At 40.7% G+C, this 16926-nt stretch overlaps 1 pseudogene; it reads right to left on the bottom strand.

Annotated features, from left to right (window-relative positions):
* Window positions 1–894: 894 nt before the first annotated feature.
* On the bottom strand, window positions 895–16578 carry LOC115528033 (annotated as a pseudogene).
* Between the last annotated feature and the right edge of the window lie 348 nt (window positions 16579–16926).

The raw sequence follows: 16926 nt of genomic DNA, 5'->3' as shown, positions 1-16926 counted from the left end.
AACTACGACCGTTTGATGTAAGGCCTGTGATTAATAGTGCTGTATTGTACACCTAAAAATTTGATAACAGAGTAGATTTTATGTTAAGTACTCTTGCCACAGAAGGAAAAAAACAAAATAAAGCATAACAAAAAAAAGATAGGTTGTCCTTTTTTTAAATGTTGTATGTTCTTAATGCATATCATCTAGGAAAAGTTGAGGGCTAGACCAGTAGGCACAGTACATGTGGCCTGAGTATAGAGGTATAGAGGGAGAATACTATGAACATAAGAATTGATTCCTCAAGAGATTGAGATTTAAAAAAAAAAAGCTGTCTCCACAAACTTTTCCCCCCTCATTCTATAAAGATTTCTCGTTTCCAAATACAGTGAAAGGAACTTGAGTAATTTACCCATTTTGTTTTCTATTATGTGCCTTAGAGATGCCTCACTAAAAACTGGGATCTGACACAACGGAATAGCATTCGCAGCACTGAGGTTGATTGTTACAGACATATTAAACTCTTCGAGTATTAAATGGTTACATCCTATTTATTTATCTCATTCGATGTTCTGAGATAAAAGGGTTAACCATTGGGGTGCCCACGTGGCTCAGTCGGTTAAGTGTCTGAATCCTGATTTTGGCTCAGGTCATGATCTCACCGTTTGTGAGTTGGAGCCCCGCAATGAGCTCTGAGCTGACAGCATGGAGCCTGCTTGGGATTCTCTCTTCCTCTCTCTCTCTCTCTCTGCCCTTCCCCTGCTTGCTCTCTCTCTCTCTCTCTCTCTCTCTCTCGGTGATAAATAAACTTAAAAAAAAAAAAAGTGTTAACCATTAATTGCATTATTTTCTGCAGATAAGTCCTTTTTCTCACACTGAAATCTGACGGTAATTAAATTCTGATGTTTCTCCAAGCTACTGTATGAAGAGGAGGCTGAAGGCCAGAACTATATGGCACACTGCGGCATAAGGACCCTGTCTTCCGTTCACCAATTCTGGCACATTTCTAAAAGGTACCCAATGATCCAGTTTTATTTCTGTCCAGGGGCCTGGGTGCCAAGGATCAGATATAAGCACAGGTTCATTTAAGCAGCAAGATTACAGTCAACAGACTCTGAACATTGAAAATGGCAGACTAGCGAGGCCAGTGAAGCCCCAGCCTCACCCCTTCTGGGCCCAGGACCGAGGAGGCATCTCCACAAACTGAACAATGGATTAGTCTCAGCTGTGAGGTCACAGAAATTACAGAACACGTGGTACCTGGATATCCAGGAATGGTTCCCAGTTCTGCTTCCTGCTTGCTGTGCAACGTTGGACAAGACAATATACCACTCTGCATCCCAAGCGTAGAGATAAAAATGAAAGCATTTACTTCATTGGGTTATTTTGAAACAAACAAACAAAAAACACAAAAAACCATCATAATGTATGTGAACAAGCATTATTAACTGGCAGAGATATTGCTTTTAGTTACTGTTTGTTTCGGGGGGCCAGTTAAATGAAAAATACTTTGAAGGTTGAATTTGCAGACACTTGCTGCAAAAAATATGTTTCTAATTTTTATTATACAATAATACACAATGATCATTGGAAAATAAAAACGCCAAACATATGCATGCCCTCACCCTTCCAATGTCAGAGTGTCTGTCTGGTGTGTCACTGACACTGTCCTCCCCCCTGGCTTCCAGGCAAAGGAAAGCAGTGACACAGTGACACTGCACATCCCTTCTTGATGTGGAGCATAATCTGTCAGCATTGCCCTTCCGCCTTCTTTCCTTGCAATCCTTCTTAGGAAGCCCTTTGCTCAGGTTGTATCTGTATTTTATTCTAGAAGTCTGAGCATTTCTTTTACAAATATTTAAAATTATTAGTCCATCTGGAATTAATCTGACATAGGGTGGGAGAGATGTGTCATATTTTTGCAAATGCTAAGCCATTTACAAAATAGATATTTTTGCAAATGGCACTCAACACCATTTATTGAATGACCCAGCCTTTCGTCACTGATAGGAGTTGCAAACTTTTCCATATACTAAGTTACTAAATATATATGAGAAGGTTTCTGGATGAAACATTCCACTGAATTGTTCTTGGCCCCGTCACTACCACATATTTTAATTAACTTTATAGAAGCTTTCCTGTCTAATGAGTGAAGACTTCGACCTTGCTTTTCCAACATCCATTGGCTTTCCGGCATGCTTATTCTTTCGGAAGGTCTTTAGAATTTTTTTATTTTCACATTCTAGACATCCATGAAAATACAGGAAAATCTCCAAACTCTCAACAATATGATAATTAAGGTGACAGACAATATAATACCAGAAGCAGGATTAAGATTTCTGAATCACAAGGAAGATGGAGCTGTATTTAGAAAACCTCCCAGCCACTTGGAAGATCCCGTAGCTTTGCTGCTCTGAATATACACACCTCTATTACTGCAGTTAGTTTGCATTTTATTTTTTAAATGTTGGCTTCCCCATCGGAGTCTGAGCTCATTTAGGGCAGGGGCTATCTCTTAAATATCTTTTGTACCATTGCACAGTGATAGGGACATAGTAGATGCTCGAAAAACATTTAGTGAATTAATTCACAGTACACAAAATTTCCATTCGGCAGTTCCACGGCTGTATTTTCCCTCTGTCTTTGCTGGAGGGCAGGGTCCCGGAGTACCTGAGACTCGCCCCGCTGGAAGATGCTTTCCTCCCCAACCTGGCACACAGTAGGTACTCAGAAAATGTTGCCTTCTTCCATTTCCATAGCCTCTGTTTAGCTCTCCTCTCCCAGGGGCAGGGGAGGAAAAACAAGGCCTCACGTGTAGTCCACTAACATTTTCAAAAGAAAATCCGGATGTCTGCTGGAAGGACATGACAAGTTAAAAGGAAAACATGGTTCCCAACTGCGGCAGCTTCCACGCCCGGGGGGAGACTGACACCCTGAAATGCCCTCCTGGAGGCCAGTGTACCCAGCCTTACTTTTGTTAAAGAGTGAAGAAACGGGACCCTTCGGTTTGACTTTGAAGTTTGAAGTCTCTGGAGGACATGGGGAAGAAGGAGGTGCTAGCTGATGTCCGTGGGTGAGGACGCCGGGAACAGCACATTATTCTTTTGAAGTCGCTCTCCCTGGGGTTTGCTTTAAAATGTCCCGGGCAGCTTTCCTTTTACAGCTTCTGGGTACCCTGCATATGTTAAATAAAGAACCAAGGTTTTCTCTTGCACCACAGGATTAACTGGTCACGGACGCCTTTCTGATCGCGGACAGCTGCGGGGATGCACTGGTGGAAAATAACGTACCAGCCCATGTTGATGCCCACTTCCCCTTTGTGGCCGGTTGAAACTTTGGGAATGCCTCATTTAAAGGAGGAAAGAAAACAAAATTGTGTGACTGAGCTCTCTCTTTACTGTCCTTTCTCATGTTTTCATAGCAGTTTTGGGGGGCTTAGAGTTGATCAGAAGAGAGTTTCCTAAAACCCACCAGAAGTCAACCTGAGGCTGGAGACAGTTTGGGGGGCTTCTCATGCTTCCGCCAAGGATATCTTCCTTGGTCTAGAGGCAGCCAAAAGCTCTCCTGGGGATCTCTAGGACAGAACTCACATGTCCTGGGCACGGGAATTCCCACCCTTCCTTCAGGTTATCCTCCCCAAAGTGCTTCCAAACATTCCCCGTTCCACCTTAGATGAAGAGGCCATACCCAGACCCAGCGGGACCGCCACCTGCCCAGAGTGACCAGGAGCCTGGGCCCAATCCAGCTTCCTGCTTTGCTAGTTTGCCTGATGTTTGCAAAGGAAGCCTTGATTGTTCAGCTTGTGGGAGAGAATATTCTCTCAGGCTCTTCTGGCCTGTTTCTTCTGTTGAACAAGGACAGGCTCAGTACAATGCTTTCTTCTCTAGCATAGAGAGCAAGGCTTGAGGGACCTCTTTTGGATTAGGGGCAGGTACAGAGAGCTCATGGGCCTGGGGGCAGCAAGAGGGGTGACTGTGCTGCCTTCTATTTAGGTGTCGAGCTCGGACCTTGGGTCTTAGGAGGGTGTGCCTTACGGTTTGAAGAAGGGCCCTACCTCAGTGTGGGCAGGTCAGCTTTTTTTTTTTTTTTTTAATTTAATGTTTATTTATTTTTGAGAGAGAGAGAGGGAGACACAGAATCCGGAGCAGGCTCCACGCTCTGAGCTGTCAGCATAGATCCCATCGCGAAGCTCAAACCCACGAAATGTAAGATCATGACCTGAGCTGAAGTCAGATGCTTAAAGTCAGGTGCTCCTAAGGGGCAGGTCAGCTTTGCCTAAACCAGCAGCCTGTGCTGGTTATGCCAAATGAATTCTGACAACCAATGCGGTGATGTGTTGTCGCTATAGGTCTCTCTCTCCCATACAAAAACAGACAACAGTTGAACATTATATGAACACCTGCGGCTGCCTCTTGTGGCCCTGGAGCTGAGTTGGCAACAAATGTCTGAGAACTTTGCGCGATTCCCTGTTTGGGTCCCACTCTGCTCCCGTTCTCCCCAGTGGAAAATGACGGACACTCACGCAGTGCCCACGTGCTCTTGGTCTCAGATATTACCTCGTTTCAATCTTACAAACCCTGCTGTCTTACAGAACTTGCAACATTGTAACCTGGGTAGCACCAGCACTCATTTTCCCTTTCCTTTTTGTTATATTTTCCACTGAAGAAACTGAGGTTCAGAGAGGCCAGTGACTTGTCCCATGGTCACAGAGAACTTGAATCATGTCACAGGCTTAGAAGGAGGTCTGTAAATGCTTGCTGGTGGTGAAATTTAATTTAAAGAAAAGTAAAAGGCAAGTGATTTTGTGGTTTCTTTTCATCCATTATTTATTTGTTACTACCTCTCAGGAGCAAAGCATTAAGTTTTAGCCTCGCGCTAATTCACCATTCCTTGTAAGAGCTGTGTCTGTTTTCGTTTTTGGTTTCTCTCCTTCATCTCCCATCCCCATTTCTTGCTCCCCTAGAGGTACCACACTACTCTCTTTGGTACGTATCCTTGGTATGTGTCCTTGAAAATATATGTGTAGCATTATTTTATATAGAAATGTGTGCTAGATTGTATATGTGGCACCGCACTCTCTGTTTTATTCTATTTCTTATTTTTTACTTAAAGATTTTGAGTTCTCTATATGTCGCTTTATGTCCATTTAGCTCATTGCTTCTGAGTGCTATGTTCTATTCCACAAGATACATCTACATTCCCCCGATGCGGGGTACCTGGACACTTCCACCTCTAGCTCTCTGCTGCACACATATTGGTGTAGAGCATCCTTGAACGTGTGAGAGCTTCTCGGGGGCAAGTATCAAGTCTCTGTACTTTCTGTGGCGGGTCAAAGCCTGAAAGGAGAGCTGGACAGCTGGAGATGGTGGAATATTTATTTTAAACGCAACCAATAGGAACCAGAGGGCATCCCCCATTAAAGGGACCGCTCTGCTCTACAAAGAGAACCATTAAAATGAATGTAAATCACAGTAGCCTCAGGGACTGTTTAATAACAATCTGACTTTTTATTGGGTGAGCAGGAGATGTGCCAGCTTTCTCCTTACAGAGTCTTCTGGATCTTTTACAGAGAGAGAGAGAGAGAGATCCTATCTGAACTGCTATGGAGATTATCGAGGGCAGAGGGCTGCTCAGGGAGTAATGGCCATAAATCCAATTAGTAACTCACTTTCTCTTTTGCCACAGGCTCCATTTCCCCCAAATACATGGAAGAGAATTCTACACTCTGGAACCGGTCTATCCCGAGGGCTCCATGATACCATGCCACCAAGACACAAAAGTTTCTTGCATGGGAAAAGGACTGGGATGATCTACACTAAACCAGTGACAGCAGAAACCACGATTGTTCTGGAGTGGCGTGGGAGCCTTGCCACACTCATGTATCACTTCCAGCAAAAAACATGTTCCTGTCTCATTTGTGAAATAAGGAAATGGAAGAAAAACTTCAGGGATTTTCCAGAGAAATTTAAGCAAAACCAGAGATCACAGGAACCCCACTTATTTCTGGGTGGGGAAACTAAGGCAGCAGGAGCACCAAGACGGTTAAGGGATCCTGCTCCCAATGAGGAGGGCAGACACAGGGGCCGGGGCTTCTATGTCTCCTGACTCTCCCACTCCAGTCCTGGGTCAGCCAGTGAGATCAGTCTGCAGAACCACCAGGGGGGCCAGGAGCCCGAGTGCTGAGCCAAAGAAGGGTCTGGGATCCCACGCCACTACTTGTTTGGGAACTTGCATACTTAAAAGACCAGATTCTTTAATGACAAATCTTTATGATCCAAAACAAAGAATCGAGATGCCTGGGGTAAAAATAAAATAGGTACCAGCTTAATTTTGTTGTTTAAAAAAAAATATTGCATGACTGCTTCACTTCTTTTTTCCTCTGAGATTAAAAACAAAACAGAAAAACCAAAGCAACAACAACAACAAAAAACATGTTGAGAATAGCTCATCTAGAGGATGGACACAGTGATACCAGGTTCTTTCTTTCTCTTGTTGCACGTACACTTGTTACAAACATGCTTCTCTGGGGTTTGTAGTTTTGTCAAAATTATGATTGAAATCAATATATGACGGACACATTAGCATGAGTTGATAGAAAAAACACAAAGAATTTGAAAAAATTAATTTTTTACTTATTTTTGAGAGAGAGAGAGAGAGAGAGAGAGAGACAGAGAGAGAGAACACAGTGAGGGAGGGGCAGAGAGAGAGGGAGACCTAGAATCTGAAGCAGGATCCATGCTCCGAGCTGTCAGCACAGAGCCCAATGCGGGGCTCGAACCCACGAACTATGATATTATGGCCCAAGCTGAAGTCAGATGCTTAAAGAACTGAGCCACCCAGGTGTCCCAACAAAGGATTTGGATTTGAATCCCTGACTTGTCATTTACTAGTAACCTTTAATAAGTGATCTAACCCTCTTAAGCTTTAGTTTATTACCTTAAAAATAATATGAATAATATGTAATTCATAAGATTCTTGTGAGGATTAAATAAGATACTGTAAGGAGAGCTTTCAGTACAATGCCTGGCACATAGTAAGTTCTCAATAATGATACCTATAGTATTTAACAGGATCATATTTATTACTGTTACTTTCCCTTGTATGATTCCAGGGATCAATGAGGTATTTGTTAGGTAAACTAATATCTTGAATTCTTCAAAAGCAGAGCCTGAGACAATGATTTGTGTGCAGGATGTTTATTCAGAAGGTGATCTCAGAAGTAGAGTGAGGAAGTGAGCCGAGAAAGAGAAGAAAGCCTGTAAACGTACCTCTGTAGGCAACTGGACTCAATCCTCTAGACCTCCTGTGGGACTGTGTGAAATATACTTTAAACAGCATAGGATGGGCACCAATAGTGCCTCCTGCAACTATATAAATTAAGTCTCCAATTAGGTTTTGAGTATGTATCACCTTTGTGTTTAAAATTTTTGTTGTTGTTGGGGCACCTGGGTGGCTCTGTTGGTTAAGGGTTCGACAGCTCAGGTCATGATGTCACGGTCTGTGAGTTCGAGCCCCGCACGGGGCTCTGTTCTAATAGCTCGGAGCCTGGAGCTTGCTTCAGATTGTCTCCCTCTCTCTCTGCCCCTCCCTCGCTCACACTCTGTCTCTCTCTTTCTCTAAAGAATAAACATTAAAAATAATTTTAAGGGGCGCCTGGGTGTCTCAGTCAGTTGAGTGACTGACTTCGGCTCAGGTCATGATCTCACAGTTTGTGAGTTCAAGCCCCGCATCAGGCTCTGTGCTGACCGCTGGAGCCTGCTTCAGATTCTGTGTCTCCCTCTCTCTCTGCCCCTCCCCCACTCATGCTCTGTCTCTCTCTGTCTCAGAAATAAAACATTAAAAAAATAATAATTTTAAAAAATAAATAAATGTGTGTGTGTGTGTGTGTGTGTGTGTGTGTGTGGTTGTAAATCAGACAATTGTCTCCATTAGCTGACTTTCTCCTTGTTTGGACGAAGCCTCTCTACTACTGTAATCTGTTTGCTAACTCCTTCTCCACCAGGTGATATAAGGCCTGGTTTATGTTGCAAAATGTTTCAGCGTGGTAAATACATCTGTCACACTAAGCTTAAATTCACATGTTTACCATTCCATTTAAAGTTGAGGTAGCTTATCTCTTAGACCCTAGTTCTCAAAACTTAGGTGAAGGAGGAGCTTCTGGAAATCACGGAGCTCTTTATAGAGAGCACCACACTAATAGCAGAATACCACATAATTCTGATATATTTAATTCCAAAATGTAAGTAGAAAAAAATGATTGCAAGAAATATGTCCATATTACAAAATTTTAACATGGACATGCAGACACACGTATCAGTTCAGTGTAAATGGTTCTTTGAGTTTACACTAATATTTGTTTGATAACTAATCATTAACTTGTTATCCTCTGGAATTTGCTAGCAGATAAGCAATAGTAGGCACCGTAGGTATCAGAAAAACATGTAAAGAGAAACATTAAACATGGACAAAATTTTACCCACTTTTACATTAATCTGAGACAGAATCCGTGACCATCCAATTTATAAAACACTGGCATTTGAGAACGCACTTAAAAGGCCAATGAAATCACTGAACTGCCAGTTTGGGGCAATGTTCACCAATCAAAATGAGGGAGGTACCATGATTCCAGGCTACTTGGAAGTTTCCAAAGGAGGAAGAGCACATAGAAGCTATGTCATAGCCACTGTGGAAGCAAAAGGTGAACTTCTGACCAATACATAATATGTTGCTCTTTTTGGGAAGTTTTTTTTATTTTAATATTTTGCTCTAAATTAAGCAACAGACGACTGAATATAATGGAAATAGCTGCCTCCTTTGCTTACACTATTCCTTACTTCTAGACACTCATTTCCCAAAACTGGAATGCCCTCTACCATCTTTACTTAAGGCTTACCTCAAATCTCTTGTCCCGACAAAACCGAATCTCAGCCACCTGCAATCAGGCCCTCTCTGGAATTCTTATGGTAGTTTCTGTACTGCTCACTCCATACTCAGTGCCACCCTATACTGGTGGTGATCTCTCTCTTTCTCTCTCTCTCTCACACACACACACACATCCCATACACTCCTCCTAGCTTCCCTAACTAGACATAGCTTACATTCTATCACTGTTTGTGCCCAGCAAGTGCCCTGTACACAGTGGGCACATGCCAATATATTAGAATCATACAATCAGGCATTACCCCAACATTATTTACACTACACTCTAACAAACATCAGTGTTTCTCAGGATCAAATCCCATAGCGATCCCATAAAGAAAAAGAAATTTGCACACCTTTAGTGTTGGCTTAAAACTTTTAAGTATTAAATGTACTCAAGTATAAAATAAAGTATGAACTCCATGTGCTTTTATCTCTAATACAACCCTGAAACTAAAACAGTTTACAACTAAATGCAAATAAACCCAGTACATTCAAATGAACATTAATACGACAGATGATGCTGTTTAGCTGAAACTAAATTGCTGTTCAGGATGTAAATTCGATGTTGACTGCTGTAACGCAGGCTCTTTACAACTCAGCGTGCCTGTTCTGAGGTTTGCTCTGTCACCACTCCATTTTCCCACCCCGAACCACTTTGAAACCACCATTTGTACAATAAAACATCATGTCATTTGCTCTTTCCTTGGCACGAATGCATCCGTTTTGTATTAATTCCAACCTCTCTTCCTTTCTTATTTACTTGTGACAATGCACGTGCTTCTTGGCATCAATGTGGCCTTAAATGCAGATACTGCAAAATCATGTGGTGATACTTTGTTGTACGGTGATCGTCCAAATGACAATGATGATAATAATATTAATAGCTGATATTTACAGACGACTTACTACGTGTCAAGCACCTTTCTCTATCTCGACTATCCCACTGAGTGCCTTTATTTACTGCTTGAGAAAGATGCTATTGTGATCACGATTTTATACATGAGCAAACTGGGGCTCAGAGAACTTCAATAGCATTTTCAAATCCATGCCATGTATATAGAATTTAAGCCCATAAAGTCTGACTCCAGATCCTGAACACAATACTTCTATTAATTTGTTTCATTTATCGTTAAAATGAGCACAAAATTAGAACAAATGTTGTACAGAATAACGCATTCCAATGTTCGATATTTCTATACACTTACAATTCATCACAGGCTCAGTAATCATGCCGGTCAATTTGTTTTGAACCACTAGGTGCATGTGTCCTTAGAGCTGACCAAAACATGAAAGAACTCAGCTTCACGTCCACAATCAATAAAGTGCTTTACTGATAAAAATACATAACTTAATTGTAGTTCTCAATAAATGTAATATATTCAAAAGAGCAGAACAGTATGCGTTTCATGCTCGTCTATTATACTTGTCAGACAATGTCTTCATTCAGAAGTCCATTGATGTCCCCAGTGATCAGCTTGGTGTGAGCTGTCAAGGACAGCAGAGAGCAGAAGACCCACATGGCAGAAGAATCTATGAATCCATAGTTTAACACGCAGAAGCCAAGTTCTTCTGAAATTGGAGTTTGAACTTTTCTTTCAGCTTATTGATTCAAGCTCTCCAGAAGTCAGTGTGTCCTCACCCAACGTGGGAAATATGCAGACTGCTTTATTCCTTCTAATTGCCAAAATAAACAAAATAAACTCTTAAAATATGACTTATTACCAGAGTCCTTCCTTGTTCAATTGACTGGTTCAGTCAGAAAAACATTTGGACAAGCAAAGGATGTACCCTTGGTTGCACTCTCCCCCTAGCCCCACCCCAGATTCAGCAACACAGTACTGTACATGTTTGGTCAAATCTCTTGCCATTCTTTAAAAAAATAATAATAGTGTGATTAATTTATTGGCTTCCCAAGTAAATAGGCAACTTAGGAATGAGGAAAGAGCTTGTGCATTTTACACCTGCAAGGAACAATGATCAATTTCCTCCCAATACTGCAAAAGATGTTGATTTTCTCTGATTTGTCATCTGTTGCATGCTCAGTACCTTGCACTCACCAAGGGGAGACCCAATGAAGTACAAGCTAAGTTCTCTAAGCTTACGAATATTACCAGCTTATTGTTATATTTGGAGTCATGCACATAGCTACATTCAGAATTGGACTACCATTCCTTCCATCTTAAAAACAACTTGGTTAGGTAAACTTTGAGTTATTGTGCTCACGTAGACAAGGCTATTAGGGCACAAGAGGTGAAATCTAAGGTCATACAACTAATTAGTGACTGAGCCAAATTCCGAATTAGGTTTCTTTGCCTTCAGTTTCTCCCACTAGATCAAATTGCTTCTTCAGAGCAATGCAGAAACAGCATTCGAGAAGGCATTTAGATTTATTTCTAAAGTTGATCTGGCTCCATCATGAATATTAAAAAAAAAAAAAACCCACCTGATTTGTAATTGGAGCCTGGAGAATCACCCATGGCCTGAGTTGATGATTTGGTTACCAGCTGCTGGAACACTTCAATGGGAAGACGTGAAATTCCTGCAGGAAATGACTCCAGGCAGCTCTGAATTAGTAAGGAAATTAAATGACTAACTTCAATATTTCCTGGCTTTTGTCTATCTTAATTAACAATTTATTTTGGTAAAGGAAAAATTGAACAACTTTCTAATAGTCAACACGTAAAACTTAATATTTGTTTATAGTAAAAATACGATTCCCATGTCTGTTTTTATTTAAAGAAAGGAAAAACATTTTTGAACAATTTGCAGTAACCATACTTATTAAATCATTCTTAAAAAAAAGAATCCAACAATTACAGCATATGTGTGTGGGAAATATCAATTTCCTTTTCATAGTTCCCAAAGGTGCACTTGAGAAAAATGTGTTGATTATTAACAGGGCTAATATTTTTGTGGTAATGTTATTACTGAACATCTACAATAACTGAAGTTTGGGATTGACAGAGGTATTTTAGCCAGCATTTATTATTGATTTTCATGTCACATTGAATATAGCATGGACCTAGATGTATGTCATTATGACTTTTGATACATATTTTGATATGACTCTTATTTTGCCTTCATTCATTTATTCAACAATATTTACTGAATGCGTGCTATGTGCCAGTCATTCTTCTAGGTGCTGAAAATACACGATAAATTAAAGCTCTTGCTCCCATGGACTTCACGTTCTAGTTGAAGGGAGGTGGATGATGCCAAAAGGCAGGGAAATACATCAGGTAAATGGTAATGAGATGAGAATGCTGTGGGGGGGCAGGTGCTTCCTTAGATGGGGTGGAATCAGGGAAACAGAAATGTCCTGCGTCGGACTCTTTGAAGAAACTTGATGACGTTAACACTTAATTCATCATGGACAAGTATCATGTCACCTGTCCTGTCCTGGACTCCACAAATGTTTAGGATAAACTTCTGAGTTCAAGGATAATGGAAAGCAATTTCAAGAAAGCTGCTTTTTTTTTTTTATAACTGTGTGAATTTTCTTTCTTTCTAGCTTTCTTTACTATATAACATCTCTTAGGAATGAGGAGAATGAGGCAAAATTAAGATTGCCATCACAGAGCTAGTCAGCTATATTGCCAAACAAACTTGTATGTGAACTTCTATTACTAGTTAGATTTGGAGACGCCAACTTTATTTTCACTAAAATTGAATAAAGGCAAATTCTATTTGATGTCTTCAGCATGCCTATGAACAGCAACAACAGGTGGTACCTTTTGTTGAACGATATAATATGCCAAGTACAGAACTTCTCATACATTTTTTTTCTTATTCTCACAAGAGCTCTGCACATAGTATGATTGTTCCCATCTTATAGGTAAGGAAATTGGGACTCAGGTATGTTACATATGTTCCCTGAGGTTCCAGAACTAATAAGGCCACACATAATTGGAGTGCTATGTCACTTCTGCTGGGCCCCACATCGCTGGGAGGAATGAAGGAGGTTGTCGGATTTAACATCATTTTACATACAGGCAAATGGAGATAGCCCTTGTGACCTGCCCAAAGTCACAGAGTCAGTGAGTTGGTGGCAGAGTTGGGATTAGCTCCAGCTGATTCAGGCTGCCTCCCCATGAAAGCTGTGAAAGCCAGACCCTGTAACTCACTGCCTTTCCAACAAATGTCCAGGGCAGTGGATACTCATTTGGGACAAGGGTGAATCTTGACCCCTCTCCCATAACATACTTAAAAAAAAATCAATTCCAGGTGGATCAGTGATCTAAACATGAGAGATAAACAACAAAGTTTTTAAAAGAAAAAATAGGGGAATACCTTCATGACCTCAGGGTAGGCAAAGAAGTGCTGACAAACATGATGGTTAAAAATAAGTACATTGAATTACATTAAAATTGAGGATTTCTGTTCATCAAAGGGTACTATTAAAAAATTAAAAATGTGAAAACGGGGGTGCCTGGGTGTCTCAGTCTGTTAAGTGTCTGACTTTGGCTCAGGTCATGATCTCATGGTTCATGAGTTCTCGCCCCATGTCGGGCTCTGTGCTGACAGCTCAGAGCCTGGAGCCTGCTTTGGATTCTGGGTCTCCCTCTGTCTCTGTCCCTCCCCCGCTCACACTCACTCTCTCTCTCTCAAAAATAATTAAACATTAAAAAAATTAAAAAAAAAAAACAAAAAACAAAAACAAAACAAAAAATGTGAAAGGGAAAATCACAAAATAAGACCAAGATATATATGGGGCGCTTGCATAGTTCAGTCGGTTAAGCATCTGACTCTTGACTTTGGCTCAAGTCATGTTTTCATGGTTATGAGATAGAGCCCTGTGTCAGGCTCTGCTCTGACAGCATGGAGCCTGCTTGGGATTCTCTCTCTCCCTCTGCCCCCAACCCCCTCTTGCACTCATGCTCTGTCTCTCAAAATAAATAAATAAACATGAAAAAAAAAAAAGACAAGATATCTGCAATACACATATCTAGCAAAGGGCTCATATCAGTGTGTGCATGTGTGTGCACTCATTTCTACAAATAATGGCGAAAGGTGGTTAATCCAATAGAAAATTGGACAAAAATCTTGAACACGTATTTCACAAAAGAGGATATACCACCAGCTTGTTAACAGACGAAAGGGTGTTTGATATACTTAGTTATTAGGAAAATTCAAATTCAACCTACGATATGATACTGTTACACACTCCCAAGAATGATTAAAACGAAAAAAAAAATCAAATATTCAGTTGGACCATATGAAATTGCAATTTTTTGCAGGTCAGAAATAAGCACGTATCAACACTTTCATATAGTTTAATCTATACCAAGTATTGAGGAGGGTGTGGGGACCCCAGAGCTTCAGACACTATTGAAGTGTGAGCTGGCACCATGCTTTGCAAATCATAACTGAGAGTATGGCAGTTAGCTATTGCTCTGTAACCAACTACACTAAAGCTTAGTGACTTAAAAAACAAACAAACAAACATGTATTAATTTATGCAAGTTCTATCAGCCAGGTGGGCAGCTCTGCTGGTCTGGGTTAGGTTCAGTTAATCTCACCTGGGCTTGTTCATGCATCTGTGGTCAGCTGGCAGGATGGCTGGGGGCTGGCTAGTAGGATGGCCTTGTCCAGGATTACTCTGCCCCTCTCCTCATGGCTCCCACATCTTGGACTTGTCATCACAGGGAAGCAAGGAGAGAGCAAAAACACAGAAGTGCTTTTATGAGCTTTACTAATATCAACTTTTCTACTGTCCCATTGGCCAAAACAAGTCACTGACCAAGCTCAGAGTCGGCATGGGAGGGCAATATGGTGGCATGAATGCAGAGATGCATGAAAAATTGGGCTAGGATTTATTCAAACTGGATAAATATGTGTATACCCTATGACCCAGCAATTTCCCTCGTAAATATGTACCCAACAGAAAGGACTACATGTGCTCACCAAGAGGCATGTACAAGAATATTCACAGAAGCACTATTTATAACAGCTTCAAGCTTAAAACAACTCAAATATCCATCCATGTAGAGTGGATAAGCAAGCATGCTGTGCTATATTCATGCAGTGGAACAGTACACAGCAATGAGAATGAATGGGCTACAATAACATGTAGATAGATACATAGGTAGGTAGGTAGATGATAGATGATAGATTTTATATATACATATACATATATACATATACATATATACATATATACATATATACATATATACATCCATATGTATAATATATATATAATATATATATGTATATATTCCTGGGATTTTAAATATCTTAACTATTTTCTTGTCCACCTGTCCCCCTTGTGATTATTCAGTCACACAAAGCATTCTTAGCAACTCCATCTACCTCTGTTGTTTGTGTTAACTGCTGGTTTCCCTCTAACGTCATCACATCTCTTTTGTTATTAGTTGTCTACATAAAAAATTCAGAGCATACTGGGTAATCTCACAAGACCTAGACAATGACTGCCAATTCCCTCTATTTCTATGACATGGAACACCTTCATAAGCGTCTTGTTAGAGTTTTGGCGGCTTGCCTTCTCAAGATCTGTCATGGATTCTTACAGTGCACTGTTTGCTGTCACTTCAGGGGTTTGTAGGTGTACGTGAGAGGGTGTTTATCACTCCCTAATGTCAACTCATCTACCAAATATTAGTATTTCAGATAATAGCTGCCATCCTTTTTCTGGCTCGCTCCTTTCATGGACCATACTTCATTTGTCATGTGGATGTTTAGAGGAGGGTTTTGTTGATGTCAGAGAGACCAGCAAGTGAGGTGTCATCTGAAAAAGCCATCAGCTTACAGTGATACCTTCTTCAGACTCATCAGCACAGTTATTTCATTAATAGCAGTAACAAGGCACATGACATTTTTCCAAAGCTTGATGAAAAGGAAAATAATTCTTTACATTTAGTTTTCCACTTAGGTTTCTCTCCATGTGACAAGGATATTTATTTTTCTTTTCTTTTTTCTTTCTTTCTTTCTTTCTTTCTTTGTTTCTTTGTTTCTTTCTTTCTTTCTTTCATTTTATTGTGGGAAGAACACTTACCATGAGGTCTATCCTCTTAGATTTATAAGTGTGGAATACAGTCTTGTTATCTCCAGGCACAATGTTGTACAACAGATCTCTAGAACTTAGTCATCTTGAATAACTGAGATTTTGCAGCCATTGATTAGCAATTCCCCATTTCCCTTGTCAGTCACTGGAGACCTATTTCTTTGTTTCTATAAGTTTGGCTATTTTAGGTACCTCATATAAGTAGACCCATATACTATTTTGTCCTTTTGTGACTTGCTTATTTAGCACAGTGTTCTCAAAGTTCATCCATGTTGTCATACATTATAGGAATTCATTATTTTTAAAGGCTAAATAGTATAATAATACAGATGTATGTATTACTTTTTCTTTATCCATCTGTCAGATATTTCCATTGTTTCCACATCTTGACTACTGTGAATAGTGTTGCACTGAATATGGAAGGGCTAATAACTTGTTGATATCTTGATTTTTCAGTTCTTTGGATAAATGCTCAGAAGTGGGATTGTTGAATCATATGGTACTTCTATTTTAATTTTTTGAGGACTTCAATATTGGTTTCCATAGCAGGTGCACCATTTTACAATCTCACCAACACTGTTAGTGTGACCACTCACCTGAGCCCTGGATTCCATTTTCCCCAGGTCCTCAAGCATCCCCTCTGTATCTTGCATGTTCGGTCTCCCTTGCCTGCAAAAACCTCTGCTCTGCTCACAAACATGCAACTAAGGGATGTTACCGTGGATATAAACTGTGCTATTTTCTTAGGCTCCTTGAAAACATGAGTGTCTTCCTCAGTGATGAGTCCTTCATCATGAAATCACTTCCCATCTGCCTCCTCATTCCCAAATCAGTGTTTGTGCATAAGTACCAAATAAGTGGGGGGGGGGGGAGGCCAGAAGCTGCCAGTCTCTCACCTTTTCTTTATCCCTCAGCCCATGGCCCCTGTTTCCCTATCTTTCCTTCTGGCCTCTCCTGAACTCTGGCTCTCAGGTGGGGTTGCTCTCCTTGAGGGTGCCATC

Source organism: Lynx canadensis, chromosome D3 (genome assembly GCF_007474595.2).
Source record: "Lynx canadensis isolate LIC74 chromosome D3, mLynCan4.pri.v2, whole genome shotgun sequence".
Lineage (NCBI taxonomy): Eukaryota > Metazoa > Chordata > Mammalia > Carnivora > Felidae > Lynx > Lynx canadensis.
Note: the sequence above shows the minus strand (reverse complement) of the source record. Positions and strands in the feature narration are given on the sequence as shown.